Source organism: Rhinopithecus bieti, unplaced genomic scaffold, assembly GCF_001698545.2.
Source record: "Rhinopithecus bieti isolate Rb0 unplaced genomic scaffold, ASM169854v2 scaffold_33210, whole genome shotgun sequence".
Lineage (NCBI taxonomy): Eukaryota > Metazoa > Chordata > Mammalia > Primates > Cercopithecidae > Rhinopithecus > Rhinopithecus bieti.
In genome coordinates, this window is record NW_016814226.1 from 2,030,106 (window position 1) to 2,047,854 (window position 17,749).

The following is a 17,749-nucleotide window of genomic DNA, read 5'->3' on the forward strand; positions in this document are numbered from 1 at the left end:
GCTTGTAGAATGTTTTGAATATTGGTTGTTTTTTAAATTTTAATATGATTGCATGAACATTTCCCCATGTCTTTAAAAACTTATTGTAGGCTGGGCGCGTGACTCAGGCCTGGAATCCCAGCACTTTGGGAGGCTGAGGCAGGAGGATTGCTTAAGCCCAGAAGTTCAAGGCCAGCCTGGGCAACATAGGGAGACCCCGTCTGTACAAAATATATTTTTTAAATTACCTGGGTCTGGTGGCACCCATCTGTGGTTCCAGCTACTTTGGAGGCTGAGGTGGGAGGATCCCTTGAGCCAGGGAGGTCAAGGCTGCAGTGAGCCGTGATGGTGCCACTGCACTCCAGCCCGGGTGACAAAGGGATGCCCAATCTCAAAAAAAAAAAAAAAAAAAAATCATAAACCTAATTCTAATGGGTGCATCATATTCCAGAGAGAGGATGTATGAGAATTTCATGACTCACTTTGTTGGCCATTTTCACGGTGGGTATTTCCTGGTGCTCTAAACAGTGCCCTGACAAACAGTGTGGAGAGTTTCCTCAATTTTGAGAGACTCCCTGAGTGTGAGTTTCCAGAAGTGGAATCACTGAGTCAGCTCAGTTCCTGAATGTACAGCCAAGCTGGCCTCCAGAAGGTCTGCAGAGGTTTCCATTCCCATCAGGGGGATGAAAGCCCCTGCCGCGCAGTGCCCAGTACAAGGGACACACACACACACTTATTCACCTATGACGTGGCAGACTTGAGGGGCCTCTCCGTGTCCAAGATGCATTTCTATGGCTGTGTTTCATGGCCAGTGTTCCTGCCACCCCTGGGAACCATCCTGTGGGCTCGGCTGGGACCATGGGCCGGGGAGTAGACACTGCTTGGATTGAGAAGCCGGCGGCCCCCAGCCTTGGCTCGTGCCTTCCTCATTGGCAGATGGAGAGACGGGGAGGCCATGAGACATGAGCATGAACAGCGGGCGTGGCTGGTGACCTGCCACTGCACTCTCGCCCCTCACAGCCCGCCGTCTGCTGGCAGGGCCGCTCGGGAGCACACACTGTTCCTGGTGCAAAGCCACTGCTGCCTGTTCCGGGAACAGCAGATCAAATGCCCCGGGTTCCTGGACTTCATTAAAAACATATTTCTTTCTCTTTGCCCGCAAAAGTTTCCATGTAACCAGGGAAATCTTTTTTAAATTACACGCTTCCTCCAACAGCCATGCAGTCTCGGGCCTGAGAATGGACGAGGCCCAGGATCTCTCAAAGTCTCAGAATCTCTTCCTCCACTAGAGCCCAGGGCCCCATCAGGGGATGTGCAGCTCAGTTTCCAGATGGGCAGAGACGCCACATGGAAGGAGGGCAAGGGCCAGAACCCAGCTGGTCAGAGGGCACCCAGACAACCCCAGAGGCCCCCAGCCACCGCGAGCCCTGCCAGGCAGCTGGGACAGCCCAGGGAAGGTGCCGGGCATTCATTAATCCGCTCATCTGCTCATTGGCTGACACCCTGCCAGGTCCTCTGTGCTTCGACAGAACTGGGATGGGGAACAGAGAAATAAATCAGCAAAAACCCTTTGGTCAAGTCACTGCCAGGCTCTGGAGGGGGAGATGGCACCTGAAACATGTAATTACATTCCCGTCGTTGTTGAAAACACATTTTCTGAGCGCTTACTCTGTGTCACTGACTATGCTGGGAGGTTCACATCATAAGCATTCTGTGAGCTGGGAACTGAATGTGTCCCAGGCCATGGCTGGCTGAGGCAGACAGAAGCCCATCGAGGGCCACAGAGTCCACCCAGGGCCCCAGGCCACCAGCAGGAGCCAAAGCCTACCCAGGGTCCCAGGCCACCAGCAGAGGCCAAACCAAGACTAGGCTGCTCAGCCTGCCTGGCTCCACGATACTGCAATGGGGACGAGCAGGAGGCCAGGGAGCTCCCTCAGGGTCACAAAGCCCCCCACCCCTGGCACTGGGACAGGGTCAGCCAGGAAACAGGGCACAGTGTCTGTCCCAGGGCCAGGGAGGAGGGAGGAGGGAAGGAGGGGGTTGGGCAGAGCCAGTTCCGTGGACAGCCTGTGCAGGAAACAGCTGAGGGAAGCTGGGGCGAGATGGGGGCAGTATGGCCTCCACAGCCCACCCTCCCGTGGGAGCCAGGGCAGGGGCGGTCCTGCCATTGCTGAGGTTGGAACCACAGTGGCTGAGGCCACAATCCAGCTCTGGGTCTGCCGGCTCCCACCCGCCATCACTGCCAGAGCCCAGGGACCTCTCCTGTAGAGCAGGACTGTAGGTTTCTGCCCCTAGTGTCATGGAGATTCCAGGTCCCAGCGGACAAGACAAGGCCAGGAGATGTTGTTTCTCCCAAGACTCGGCGATTCTCAAACAGGGAGCTGAGTTAGCCCCATTCACCTGCTCACCAAGGGGACCATGGCCAACACCTGGGCAGTTGACAGTGACCAGCAAAAGAATGAATCAAGGAATAAGAGAATGCTGGAGTGAATGAGAGGAAGCAGAGCCCTGACCAGACTCTGGGAGCCCCAGGTCTGGCCGGTTCACAGCCTCACTGGAGACCTGCTGCAGGCCAGGGCCATGGCGAGGTGGCGGCTGGGGGTACGGAGGGCAGGGAGACTGCAAGCTGCTCCCAGGGGTGGCTGTGCTCCTGTGGCTGGTCTCAGAGGCGGAGAGGGAGATTTCCAGACAGAAGAGATGGTGGAGGACACAAAAAGGCAATTCCTGCCCCATGGAAATACTGAGGCCAGCTTTTAAAGAAAAGGGGTTAGAACTGATGGGGTTTCTTTCCTAACTGACTTCTGTGTGTTCCAGATTATTTTTCCAATCTTGGTTCAATTCTGAACTGAACCCCCAAGTCCCTGGCCTCCAGGAACCCGGCTCCTAGGCCAACAGACCAGCGGAGGCAGCAGAGAGCAGGACAAGCAGGGTAGACAAGAAAGATCTTCCTTCAACCTCAATCCCACAATGAACGCTCAGGCAAGTGCTGGGAGTAGTGAGCCCACCATCTCTAGAAGCAATCAAGCTGCTCCCAGATGCCCAACAGCCAAGAAGCCCAGGAAAGAATCTATAAGTAAAGGGGAGTGTTATTATAACAAGGTTTACCCCAAGGCCACTCATCAGGAAGTCCCTTAGGAATGGTGCTGTGTCCAGGGTTCAGATCCACCCAAGTCCTCCAGACAGACCAGAGAGGGGGGTGCCCCAGAGAGCAGCAAGAAAGGGCTCAGCACCTGCTATATGCTGGGCACTGTGCCAGCCAGGAGTTGTCTCTCATATTATCTCAAATCATCTCAATATGCTGCAAAGTATGTATTTCTGTCCCTTTGTTTGTTTGTTTTGAGACGAAATCTTGCTCTGTCACCCAGGCTGGAGTGCAGTGGCGTGATCTTGGCTCACTAAAACCTCCGCCTCCTGAGTAGCTGTGATGACAGGTGCCTGCCACCATGCCTGGCTAATTTTTTGTATTTTTTTGTATTTTTAGTAGAGCCGTGGTTTCACCATATTGGCCAGGCTGGTCTCAAACTCCTGGCCTCAAGTGTTCCGCCCGCCTTGATCTCCCAAAGTGCTGAGATTACAGGCGTGAGCCACTGTGCCTGGCCTCTATCCCCATCTAACAGACGACGAAACTGAGGGTCAAGGAGGTAAAAGGCTTGCTTGAAATCACACAGCTCCCTGGGAGCAGAGCCAGGATACAGAGCCAGAGTTGGCTGGTCCACAGCCTAGGGCCAGCTCTCCCCTTCAGCTGTCATTCAACCCATAAGTATTCATGAGTGCTTGCCATGTGCTACATCTTGGTCTGGGGTTTGGGTCATAATCCCTAATGACTATCTTAAGCACCATAATCCCAAATGCTGAAATCCCGAAAGATGAAAATCTCTGAAGTCTAAATCCCTAAAGTCTAAAATTCCTAACATCTAATTGACTCCCCCAGTCATGACAGATTTGGAATTAGAGGTGATTAAGGCTTCTAAAAGTGAATGGCAAGGTGTTACCAATAAAATTTGGTTTTTTTGATTCAGCCTAATGCATTTGGTGGAAAATTCAGATAACTGAACGGGCCACTTGATACAGCAACCACAAAAACTTCAGCTTAAAAATGTGTCATTTGGCCGAGCGCAGTGGCTCACGCCTGTAATCCCAGCACTTGGGGAGGCCAAGGCAGGAAGATCACCTGAGGTCAGGTGTTTAAGACCAGTCTGGCCAACATGGTGAAGCCCCATCTCTACTAAAAATCCGAAAATTAGCCAGACACGGTGGGCGCCTGTAATCCCAGCTACTCAAGAGGCTGAGTCAGGAGAATCGCTTGAACCTGGGAGGCGGAGGTTGCAACGAGCTGAGATCACACCACTGCACTCCAGCCTAGGTGACAGAGCAAGACTCTGTCTCAAAGAAAACAAATTGTCATTTGCCTGCCTTGGCATTCCTTCCAGCTGACAATATTCCAGGAGCTTTTATGTATTTTTTTTTTTCATTTCTAGTTTTCTTTTTTTTATTTTTTTTATTTTCTTTTCTTGTGCCTCCAAGAGCTTTTAAAGACATAGAGCCACATTTGCCTGAAGAAGCCACTGAAGTTTCTGACTGGTTTGAATATAATTATGCACACTGTAGGATAAGAAGACACGTACGGCTGGCCGGGCGTGGTGGTTCACGCTTGTAATCCCAGCATTTTGAGAGGCCGAGGTGGGTAGATCACTTGAGGTCAGAAGTTCGAAACCAGCCTGGCCAACAAGGTGAACCCTCGTCTCTACTAAAAATACAAAGATTAGCTGGGTTGGTGGCAGGTGCCTGTCATCCCAGCTACTCAGGTGGCTGAGGCAGGAGAATCGCTTGAACCTGGGAAGCGGAGGTTGCAGTGAGCTGAGATTGCGTCACTGCACTCCAGCCTGGGCAGTATTGTGACCACCAAATCTGTGGTCTGTATGTGAGTGCACGTGGAATGATAGAATGCCCATGTCAGTGTATGTCAAATCACAGAAAAATTTCATAAAGAGCAGAGCCATGTAGAAAATGAACATGAACATATTCTCACAGAAGAGGCATAACCTTTAAAAAAAAAAAAAAAAGCCGGGCACGGTGGCTCAAGCCTGTAATCCCAGCACTTTGGGAGGCCGAGACGGGCAGATCACGAGGTCAGGAGATCGAGACCACCCTGGCTAACCCGGTGAAACCCCGTCTCTACTAAAAAATACGAAAACTAGCCGGGCGAGGTGGCGGGCGCCTGTAGTCCTAGCTACTCGGGAGGCTGAGGCAGGAGAATGGCGTGAACCTGGGAGGCGGAGCTTGCAGTGAGCTGAGATTGCGCCACAGCACTCCAGCCTGGGCAACAGAGCGAGACTCCATCTCAAAACAAAAAAAAAAGCAGCTGCACATAGTGGCTCACGCCTGTAATTCCAGCATTTTGGGAGGCCTAGGCAGGTGGATCATGAGGTCAGGAGTTCGAAACCAGCCTGGCCAATATGATGAAACCCCATCTCTACTAAAAATACAAGAATTAGCTAGGTGTGGTGGCGGTAGCCTGTAGTCCCAGCTGCTTGAGAGACTGAGGCAGGAGAATCGCTCAAACTCAGGAGACAGAGGTTGCAGTGAGCCGAAATCGTGCCACTGCACTCCAGCCTGGGTGACAGAGTGAGACTCCATCTCAAAAGAAAAGAAAAAAGAAAAAAAAGCGGCTACTCATCGAGATGCAAGATTTCAAACTATAGTTAATAATGATGAAAGTCGGCCAGCTTTTATGGACCGTCTCTGAGCAATAGCCCATAATCTATCCGAGTAATACATGTTTTCATGTTGAGTCATCTTTTTAGTGTGTTAGCTTTCTTTTTTCTTTGCTTTTTCTTTGTTTAGGTTTTCTTTTCATTCACTCTTCTAAATTATCAGCATTGTTTTTTACAATTTGTTATGCTATGGATTTAATCTTTCCATCCTTTCCAATCCTGGAAGTATAAATTGCACAGAGACTTTTAGAGAGTTCTAATGCATTTTATGCATCTTTTGCAAATGTGACTCCACCAAAGTGCATTATCCCAGCGTTGACTTTGTGTGTGAGCACTCTGTGTGTGTGTGATGTAAGAATGTTGAAACTTCCTCAATGAAGTGATATCCTTTTTGTACATCTGCACTTGAAAAAGGTAAAGTTTCTCCAGATCTCAGCTCTTTGGATGAGGGCACAGGCACTGGTGACCCGTCACAGATTTTGAACGGTCTTATCAAAAGACTTAGGTTGTTCATCCAGGTATTCCAGATGACTGCGATTATAAAGCTGGGTGCACACAATTACCCACCATAGTATACTGTGTTAGTACATTTTCCTTTTCTTTTCTTTTTTTGAGACAGAGTCTCACTCTGTCACCCAGGCTGGAGTGCGGTGGCATGATCTTAGCCCACTGCAGCCTCTGCCTCCCAGGTTCAAGCGATTCTCCTGCCTCAGCCTCCCAAGTAACTGGGATTACAAGCACGTGCCACCATGGCAGGCTACTTTTTTTCTATTTTTAGTACAGATGGAGTTTCACTATGTTGGCCAGGTTGGTCTCGAACTCCTGACCTCAAGTGATCCACTCACCTCAGCCTCCCAGAGTGCTGGGATTACAGGTGTGAGCCGCCACTCCCGGCCTAATAGCCTGCTATTGACTGAAAGCCTTACTGATAACATAAATGGTCAATTAACACATATTTTGTATGTTGTGTGAATTACACACTGTATTCTTACAATAAAGTAAGCTAGAGAGAAGTAAATGCTTTAAGAAAACCATAAATAAGAGAAAATGGATTTACAATTCAATAAGTGGAAATGGATCATCATAAAGGTCTCCATCCTTGTCGTCTTCCTGTTCAGTAGGCTGAGGAGGAGGAAGAAGAGGAGGAGGATTGGTCTTGCTGTCTCAGGTTTGGCAAAGGTGGAAGAAAATGCACATGTAAGTGGATCCAAGCAGTTCAAGTCCATGTGGTTCGAGGGCCAACTGTAAGGTCACATTCATAGCTTCCAGGTGGCCAGGAATTTTTGGAGGACGAAAGTCAACACAGTATAAGTAAACAGCCTGCAACTCTGGAGCTACATTTTCTCTGCAGAGTAAACGGCAGGCACGCTCACCACCTGCGATAAAAGATTCAGGTCCTCTGAGCTCAAGATTCAGGTTCTCTGAACTTAAGACTCCTCCCCTAAAACACAATCCACTGAGTACAAAGCTGCCATTGGGCCCTATTTGTGTTATTCTTGGAACTGGCCCATAAAAATGTAGATACTGTGGCTCCCATTGCTGCCGTGGGTCATGAACTGTTTCTTGTTTCTGACCCAGGAGTCTCATACCTTCTGCCAGAATTTATGGAACGGAGGTCAGGCTCTTTTCTTACCTTGCAAATAGGGTACACTCTCACGTCCTTCACAGTTCTTGGTGAGTAGGACCTGTGGCTGAGGAAATGGCTTCACAACCTACAGAGGAGGAGAGTGTGAGAATCGTGGGGGTGAAACTCTAGGAGGAAAGAGAAGAGAGGCAGCGAGGAGGAGTGGCAAGAGCTGTCCGGGAGGCTCTGAGGAGTCGGGAAGGGGTCGGGGAGGGAGACGCTAAGGGGGCGTTGTCCCTGCTGGCCATGTGGTGGGTGTGCAGAGCCCCTCCTGGCCTGGCCCACAGATCCTCAGCCGAGCTCACCCTGCTCACTGACACTTTGTGCAGGGGACTGGGGGTGACCCTGAGAGGGGCTGGGATCTGCCACCAGGTTGTCATGGGCATGTGGGCAGGCAAGATGAGGGTGAGTGCCACAGCCAGGGAAGAGCTGGCATCCTACTGACATCCCATAGCTCACCTGATGGTTCTGTTAAAACTGAGGTGGGCCCAGAGCCCTGCCTGCTCCCTCCCCCAATGCCAGGGGCCCCTTGGGGACCCCCAGAGCTCCAGAGGCATGATTAGGAGATATCTGGACCCGACAGCCTCAGTCTGACCTTGATGTTGAGGTTTTGGCAGTTAACCCCCTTGGGGGCAGAAAGGGTGGCTGCTCTCAGCCCGCCCCCTCATTTCCTTACAGGCTCCATAGAGTCATTGAGTTTGACCCCAGCCAGGCTAATGGATGCAAAATGCTTGGACCAATAGTCAACCTGGAAGATGGAAAACTGCCGCCAGGAGTGGGGATGGCTTCATGCAGAGCAAGGGCTTCGCAGTAGGAAGCTGCAGGTTCTAATGCTGCCTCTGTGAACCTCAGTTACCACGCTTTCAAAATGGGTCCATGGAGGGGCAGGGCTCAGCAGTAAAACCAGGAGAGCCCTGCGACGCAGGCCCCCTGGCTGTGAGCTTCTCAGGGGCGGGGTGACTGCGCCTGAATCTGGAGGGTTCACAGATGTTACAGATATTCTCTGGAACTCTGGGTTGCTGGGCTCTCTAAGCCTCATTTCTTTAAAATATTTTTTTCTTTAAATTAAAACAATGTTCTTTTTTCTTTTTTGTTTTTGTTTGTTTGTTTTTTGAGTTGGGGTCTCGCTCTGTCGCTCAGGCTGGAGTGCAGTAGCACGATCTTGGCTTACTGTAGCCTCAACCTCCCAGGCTCGAGCAATCTTCCCACCTCAACCTCCCCAGTATCTGGGACTACAGGTGCACACTGCCACGCCCGGCTAATTCTTGTATTATTTGTAGAGACAGGATTTCACCATGTCGCCCAGGCTGGAGTGCAGTGTGATCTCAGCTCACTACAACCTCCACCTCCCAGGTTCAAGCAATTCTCCTGCCTCAGCCTCCTGAGTAGCTGGGATTACAGGTGCACGCCACCATGCCTGGCTAATTTTTGTATTTTTAGTAGAAACGAGGTTTCACCCTATTGGCCAGGCTGGTCTTGAACTCCTGACCTCAAGTGATCCACCCACCTCGGCCTCCCGGAGTGCTGGGATTACAGGGGTGAGTCACTGTGCCCCGCCTGAGCCTTACTTTTCTCAGCTGTGAAATGGTGCAACAACCCCTCCCACATGGTGTATACAAACTAAACTGTGACTTCTGCACCCAGTGCCAGAGTTTGTACGAGGTTGCTGCCTGCCCCAGCCTTGGCTCCAGCCCAGCAGCCCCTTTTCAGGCCACTTTCTCCCCTCTTCACTGGAGCCCGGGCGTCATCTCCCCTCAGGGGCTATGGTTGTGGTGACCAATGGGCCTGGGACCTGACTTAACTGTGTGTGAACCCCCAGCGCCCACCACTGGGCCTGGGTCAGTGAGTGAATGCATGCAATTTAGGAAGGAGAGGAATGGAGTTTTTGATTAGAGTTTGTTGAATAAAGTAAAATGTAAAGACAAAAGCAGCCAGGGGAAATGTGGGAAATGCTTCTGTCGAAGCCAGGTAATGACAGAGCCTGGGATGCGGGTCTCGATGGGCATATCCCAGCTACTTGGGAGGCTGAGGCACGAGAATCACTTGAGCCCAGGAGGTGGAGCTTGCAGTGAGCAGAGATCGCACCATTGCACTCCAGCCTGGAAGACAGAGCGAGGTTCCATCTCAAAACAAGCAAACAAACAAATAGCAGGATATTAGTAGTTAAGTTTGGGGAGCGTCCAAAGTTACAGGTAGATTTTTGACCGCACAAGGAAGTCAGCACCCCTAACCCCCAAGTTGTTCAAGATTCAACTGTCTTTGGAAATAGAGTCTTTGCAGATGTCACCAAGTCAAGATGAGGTCATCCTGGAGTAGAGTGGGTGCTCAATCTAATCTGAGTGCCGTCCTTGTGAGGGGGTGAAATTTGGACTCATTCACGCCATGGGAAGATGGCTGCGTGAGACAGAGGCAGAGACTGGAGTGATGCAGCCACAAATCAAGATAAGCCCAGGATCGACAACCATCAGCAGCACCTGGAAGGGGCCAGGAAGGATCCCCCCGTGGGGCCGTCAGAGGGAGTGAGGCCCTGTCGTCGCTTTGATTTGAACTTATGGCTCCAGAGCTGTGAGCGGATTCACCTTTGTAGTTTTCAGCTGCCCAATTTGGGTAATTAGTTTCAGCGGCCCTAGGAAACGAACGCATCACTCTGCAAAATCCCCGAAAAGACCATCTGGGGCAAAGAGCAGTTGGTGCTTCCTCCAAACACACACAGGAAGACATGAGACGGGAAGAAATCATTGTCCCCCATGGCTCCATGGTGATGGTGAGTAACAGGACCCAAGACCCGGTGGCTACGCCGGGATCCGGGACCCTCCCATCTCTTGTGCCTTTATTTCAGGTCTCCCCTGTGCCATAATTGGCCACAATGTCATTGTGGCATCCACCACCCCTTGTAGGGGAAATGTTTATACCAGTTGATTAAAATATTTATAAATGCTCCCATGTCATTGCTACATATTTGACTTCCACCCAAGATTGAAAAAAGGGTTCCACGGATTTCAAAACTTAAGAAGCTGGACTGTCAGGCTGGGCATGTACAGGCTGGGTCAGCCAGGCCCACGCCTGTAATCCCAGCACTTTGAGAAGCTTAGGTGGGGATCACGAGGTCAGGAGTTCAAGACTGGCCTGGCCAGCATGGTGAAACCCCGTCTCTACTAAAAATACAAAAAAGTAGCCAGGCATGGTGACACCTGCCTGTAATCCCAGCTACTCAGGAGGCTGAGGCAGGAGAACTGTTTGAACCCGGCAGGCGGAGGTTGCAGTGAGCCAAGATCTCACCATTGCACTCCAGCCTGGGTGACAGGGAGAGACTCAGTCTCGAAAAAAAAAAAAAAAGAAGAAGAAGCTAGACTGTCTAGGCCCAACCCTCTCAGCTGACAGTGCAGAGAAGGGCAGGGCTTTCTCAAGGCCAAGTGAGTTAGAAGCAGTTAGTCAGGGTTAGCTCCAGCCTGAGAGTGGCCTCCCGAGCTAGTCACCAGTTTCTACCAAAGTGAGGTCAGACCAGCAGATGGGGGAGGACAAGGGGGAGATGGCGGCAGAGCAGGGCTCAGCAGTACCGGCAGGGCAGGGAAATGGGGAGCAAGCTGATTTTAAGCAAGCAGCATCCTTCAGCCACCTCCCCCAGGTCTTCTGTCTGACCATAGTTGGAACTCCCAGCCCTGGAGTCTACATCATTTCCTCTGATAGATCCCATCATAGTCAACTTTTATTTTTTTTTGAGACAGTCTCACTCTGTCGCCCAGGCTGGGGTGCAGTGGTACGGTAACGTTAGGGTAGATAACATTAGTCTATTTTACACGTTACCTTTTTTTTTTCCAGACGGAGTCTCGCTCTGTCACCCAGGATACAGTGCAGTGGCATGATCTCAACCCCTGCCTCCCAGGTTCAAGCAATTTTCCCACCTCAGCCTCCCGAGTAGCTGGGATTACAGGCACCCACCACCACGCCTGGCTAATTTGGGTATTTTTAGTAGAGACATGGTTTCACCGTGTTGACCAGGCTGGTCTCAAACTCCTGACCTCAAGTGATCTGCCTGCCTTGGCCTCCCAAAATGCTGGGATTACAGGTATGAGCCACTAAACCTGGCCAATTTTTTTTTATTTTTATTTTTTTTTAGATACAGGGTTTTGGCTCTGTCACCCGGGCTGGAGTGTAGTGGTGTTATCACAGCTCACTCCAGCCTCAAACTCCTGGGCTTCAAGCAGTCATCCCACCTCAGCCTCCCGAATAGGTGGAGCTACAGGCATGCATCACCACTCCCAGCTTTTTTATTATTATATTATTTGTAGAGATGGGGTTTCACCATGTTGCCCAGGCTGGTCTTAAATTCCTGGCCTCAAGCCATCCTCCTGCCTTGGCTTCCCAAAGTGCTGGGATTACAGGCAGGAACCACAGCCCCCGGCCCCTCATCATAGTCTTAAGTGCTGTTGTCTTTAAAAACCTGTTGAAAAGGGGCTACCTCTTCTAACAGCAAGGGCAGAGACCCCTGTGCCTAGCTCCCTGAACTGGCACATGTGAAGCAGTGTGGATGTGTGATGCTGGGGGGCCAGGGCTCACCTGTTCATTCCACCTTTGCCCACCAAGTGCCCACCAGGTGCCAGTCCCTGCCCCAAGGCTCTGTGGCCAGAGTCTGATTTCATCCCTATGACAAATATTCAGGGTAGATAACGTTAGTCTGTTTTACAAGTTATCTTTTTTCTTTTTTTTTTTTTTCCAGATGGAGTCTCGCTCTGTCACCCAGGCTACAGTGCAGTGGCATGATCTCAGCTCACTGCAACCTCCGCCTCCTGGGCTCACATGATTCTGCCACCTCAGCATCCCGAGTAGCTGGGATTACAGACATGCACCACCACACCGGGCTAATTTTTCTATTTTTAGTAGAGACGGGGTTTCACCACATTGGCCAGGCTGGTCTTGAACCCCTGACCTCAACTGATCCACCCGCCTTGACCTCCCAAAATGCTGGGATTACAGGTGTGAGCCACCACGCCCAGCTTAGTCTATTTTACAAGTAAGGAGCCTGAGGCTCGGAGAGACAGGTCTGCAGCTAAATGTAGGTAAGTGGGGAAGGAAGGAATGAAGGAAGGAGGGAGGGAAGGAGGAGACAGTCAGGGTTCCAGTGCCAGGAATGGGAAACAAGGGCCGCGTCCTCACCAGGCTCAGTCCCAGTTGTGAGAGGGTCAAGGAAGGTGAGGACCTCAGAGGGCAGGGCGGGGGCTGCAGCAGGTCACACACACAGAGCAGAAGTGCTGTGTCTGCTTTTCCAGAAGGACAACTGCAGCCTCAGATTCCCCAATTACTCAGAGGGGCCAATCCTACCCCTGGCTCACACAGGTGGGGACCTGGGCCCTAGACCTCAGGCTGCACCTCCCCAACTTAACATCCTCCTGACTGGCTTTCTGCTGATGGCTAGGAGGTTGTTCCCATCTGAGTCCAAGCCTCTCACTAATGCTGCTGACCCGAGGTTCATGGGGGTCCCCAGCCTCCAGCCTGGGGAGGTGGCCTCCAGGGCCAAGGCTGGCTGGCTCAGTGGACATCTCAGGCCAGGCCTTCCCAGTCTCTGCTCCCTCATCCAATCCTCCCAGCTTTTCAGGAAGGAAACATCATTCCTCTCATCCCAGAATCAGGAGGGAAATCCTGGGCTCAGAGACGTGGCATGACTTGCTTTAGACTGCACGGACAGAGACAGGCAGACGAGAAGTGGACACCCATTCATGCCCTGATTCCTCCCCCAGGAATCTTTCTGCTACTCTGCTTGGACTTTCTTGGTAAACAACTGGGCGTGTGAGCAAGCGGCAGTGTGCACGCCAGAGACAGATGGATGCAGTGAGTATGCTAAGCCCCTGGCAGCCCCAGCACTGAACACCCAGATAAAGCTGCCAGGCTGCCTTCTTCCTTCTCCAGGAGAACAGGTGTCGGTGGCTCCTCTTCCTTCTCCAGGAGAACAGGTGTCAGTGGCTCCTCTTCCTTCTCCAGGAGAACAGGTGTCGGTGGCTCAGGGACAGGAGCTGGACCAGAAGGGCTTTGGAGAGCCTCTGAAGGGAGGCCAGGAGAGGACAGAGGCAGAGATGGAAGGACCCTGTGGGGAGTGGTGCCCCCAGAACGCCGCCTCCATCGAGGGCTGAGTAAGAAGAGTGTTGTTTGAATTAGAACACTAATATGGGAGAGACATGGTGGCTCATGCCTGGGGTTCCAGCACTTTGGGAGGCCAAGGCGGGCAGATTGCTTGAGCTCAGGAGTTCGACACCAACCTAGGCAATATAGAAAGACCTCATCTCTATGAAGAAAAATAATGAGCCAGGCATGGTGGCACACACCTGTAGTCCCAGCTACTTGGGAGGCTGAGGTGGGAGGGAGGATCATGTGAGCCTGGGAGGTAGAGACAGCAGTGAGCCGTGATCATGCCACTGCACTTCAACCTGAGTGACAGAGTGAGACAATGTCTCAAAAAAAAAAAAATCCAACAAATATTAGTCTTAGAAAGATAGAAGACAGGGCCAGGCATGGTGGCTCACGCCTATAATCCCAGCACTTTGGGAGGTCGAGAGGGGTGGATCACCTGAGGTCAGGAGTTCAAGACAAGCCTGGCCAACATGGTAAAACCCCATCTTTACTAAAAATACAAAACTTAGCCAGGTATCTTGGCACATGCCTGTAATCCCAGCTACTCCGCAGGCAGAGGCAGGAGAATCACTTGAACCCAGGAGGTGGAGGTTGCAGTGAGCCAAGATCGTACCATTGCACTCCAGCCTGGACGACAGAACAAGACTCCATCTCAAAAAAAAAAAAAAAAAAAGAAAGAAAAAGAAAAAAGATAGATAGATAGATAGATAGATAGATAGATAGATAGATAGATAGATAGAAGACAGAAAAACAAATGAAAAAAAGTGAAAATAATGACTAAAAATGTTTCAAATGCAATTATCCACAATGCAAGTTTGCATCTAGCAAAACAACAGCCCATGGATGTAAGAAGTTTAGAAAAATTCAAATAATAAATACAAAGCAACCAACATAGACATATTTTAGCTAAGCTGCTAAAAACCAAAGCTAAGGAGAAAGTCTTAAAGGCAGCCAGACAGAAACGGCGTATAACATACAGGAGAATAGCAACAAAAATGACAGCTTGCTACTCATCAGAAACAAGAGAATCCAGAAGACAATGGAACAATGTCTTTAAAGCAGTGCAGGGGGTGGGGACAGCAGGGGACTGTCAGACTGGAATTTTAGATCCAGCAAAAGACCCTTTAAAATACTGGTAGGCTGGGTGCAGTGACTCACACCTGTAATCTCAGCACTCTGGGAAACTGGGGCAGGAGGACCATTTGAAGGCAGGAATTCGAGGTTACAGTGAGCTGTGATTGCACTGTTGCACTCCAGCCTGGGTGAAAACCTGTCTCAAAATGATTACATTAATTAATTAATTAAAATAAAGGTAAACTGAAATCATTTCTAGTTAAATGCAGGCTAACTTCTTCACTACCAGATGTAAATTAAAAGAACTTCTAGAGGGGCTGGGCATGGTGGCTCAAGCCTGTAGTCCCAGCAGTTTGGGAGGCTGAGGTGGGCAGATCACTTGAGGCCGGGAGTTCAAGATCAGCCTGGCCAACATGGTGAGACCCTGTCTCTACTAAAAATACAAAAATTACCCAAGCATGGTGGCACATGCCTGTAATTCCAGCTACTCAGGAAGCTGCGGCAGGAGAATTGCTTGAACCCAGGAGGTGGAGGTTACAGTGAGCAGAAATCACACCACTGCACTCCAGCCTGGGTGACAGAGTGAAAGCCTGTCTCAAAAAAATTTTTTTTAAAAAGGAACGTCTAGAGGAACTTCAAGAACTTCTAGAGGGCTGAAGGAAAATTATGCAAGATGAAAACTCGGATATAGAAAAAGGGATGAAGAGCAATGGAAATAAGTATATGGATAAATATAAAATACTATTTTCTTCTTTTCAATTTCTTTAAAAGACAATTGACTGTATAAAGCAAAATAATAACAATATCTTGTGGGGGTTATAATATATTTTCAGGTAAAATATATATCAAAACAATAACACAAAGGATGAAGGAATTACAGGATAATGTTGTAAGGTTCTCACATTTTCTCTTAATTCAAGGTAATCTGTGATGAGTTAAAAATACACATTGCCAGCTGGGCGCAGTGGTTCACACCTGTAATCTCAGCACTTTAGGAGGCCGAGGCAGGCAGATCACAAGGTCAGGAGTTTGAGACCAGCCTGGCCAACATAGTGAAACTCCATCTCTACTAAAAAATATAAAAAATTAGCTGGGCGTGGTGGCAGGCACCTGTAATCCCAGCTACTCTGGAGGCTGAGGCAGAAGAATCTCTTGAACCCAGGAGGCGGAGGTTGCAGTAAGCCAAGATCGTGCCATTGCACTCCAGCCACCTGGGCAACAGTGCAAGACTCTGTCTAAAAAAAAAAAAAGAAAGAAAGAAAGAAAATACACATTGCCTTTTCCCTCCACAATTTCTCTCTGCTCCAGTGAGTTACTTGATTCCGGGGGCTCTATTTGTCTGCCTGCAAGCTACACACTTCCCAGGACTACACCGCTGGCCTCTGCCACAATCGGACTCCTGCTGATGGCCCTAATGCACAAGTGGGAATATCTTTCTGCCGTCTTCAGAAAGTTTGAAGAGTGGAGAAGAGGGAAATGTGAACGTGAAGAGGAGGCTCCACCTGGAGCTGAGGCACCAGACCCCACCCGCTGTTCTAGAACTCGTCTTGGACAACTGTCAATCAAGTGATGGAAAAATTGAGGGCTTTACAGCTGAATTTGTGAACTTAGAGTTTCCCCATTTGATAACTGTAGGCTTGATTTCATTTTCAAATCTCCCCCGGCTGCCATGACAATAGAGTCTTTGGAGATCTGGACATGTTAGAAACTCACATATCTAAACTTAGATGGAAATACACTGGAAGATATCAGAACTTTAGAACCTTTGAAAAAGTTGGAACGTCTAAAGAGCCTGGACCTCTTAAACTGTGAGGTTACTAACCTGAATGACGACTGGGAGAGCGTCTTCAAGCTCCTGCCCCAGCTGACCTACCTTGATCACTATGACCAAGAGGACCAGGAAGCCCCCAACTCAGATGCCGAGGGGGATGATGTAGATGATGAAGAGGAGGATGAAGAAGGAGAAAATGAGGAAAATGAGGAGAATAAGGTTAGTGAAAAGGAAGAGTTTGATGGAGACAAGGATGAAAATGAAGATGTAGACTGTGAAGAAGGTGAAGATGAAATCAGTGAGGAGGAATAAGAATTGGGACATGATGAAGGGGTTGATGAAGATGAAAATAAAATAAATAACAGGTGGTGGGCCTAAATCCAACTATGTCAGTAACTACGTTAAATGTAAATGGAATGAATGCTTCAATTAAAAGGTGGTAATTGACTGGGCGCAGTGGCTCACTCCTATAATCGCAGCACTTTGGGAGGCCGAGGCAGGTGGATCACCTGAGGCCATAAGTTCGAGACCAGCTGGCCAACATAGTGAAACCCCATCTCTACTAAAATTACAAAAAAAAAAATGGCGAGGCACGGTGGCTCACACCTGTAATTCCAGCACTTTGAGAGGCCAAGGCAGGTAGATCACAAAGTTAGGAGTTTGAGACCAGCCTGGCCAACATGATGAAACCCTGTCTCTACTAAGAATACAAAAATTAGACAGGCATGGTGGTACATGCCTGTAATCCCAGCTACTCAGGAGGCTGAGGCAGGAGAATCGCTTGAAACCAGAAGGAGGAGGTTGCAGTGAGCTGAGATTGCGCCACTGCACTCCAGCCTGGGCAATAAGAGCGAAACTCCAGCTCAAAAAAAAAACAGAAAACAAAAAATTAGCCAGGCATGATGGCAGACGCCTATAACCCCAGCAACTCCTACTAAGGCAGAATCGCTTGAACCTGGGAGCCTGAGGTTGCAGTGAGTGGAGATTGCACCACTGCACTCCAGTCTGGACAACAAGAGCAAGACTTTGTCTAAAGAAAAAAAAAAAAAAGAACAAGCTCAATAATTGAAAGAAGGTATCAAAGGCCAGGTCCAGTGGCTCACACCTATAATCCCAGTGCTTTGGGAGACCAAGGCCAGGAGTTAGAGACCAGCCTGGCCAACATGGCAAAACCTCACCTCTGCTAAAAATACAAAAATTAGTCGAGCCTGGTGGTGGATGCCTGTAATCCCAGCTACTCGGGAGGCTGAGACACAAGAATCACTTGAACCTGGCAGGAAGAGTTTGCAGTGAACTGCGATCCCACCACTGTGCTCCAACCTGGGTGACAGAGCAAGACTCTGTCTCAAAAAATATATAAAAGGGCCGGGCGCGGTGGCTCAAGCCTGTAATCCCAGCACTTTGGGAGGCCGAGACGGGCGGATCACGAGGTCAGGAGATCAAGACCATCCTGGCTAACACGGT

At 49.8% G+C, this 17,749-nt stretch overlaps 1 pseudogene; it reads left to right on the forward strand.

The window, feature by feature from the left end:
• The first annotated feature begins 12,445 nt into the window (after positions 1-12,445).
• LOC108513996 (acidic leucine-rich nuclear phosphoprotein 32 family member B pseudogene) lies at positions 12,446-16,633 on the forward strand (annotated as a pseudogene).
• Positions 16,634-17,749: the final 1,116 nt, after the last annotated feature.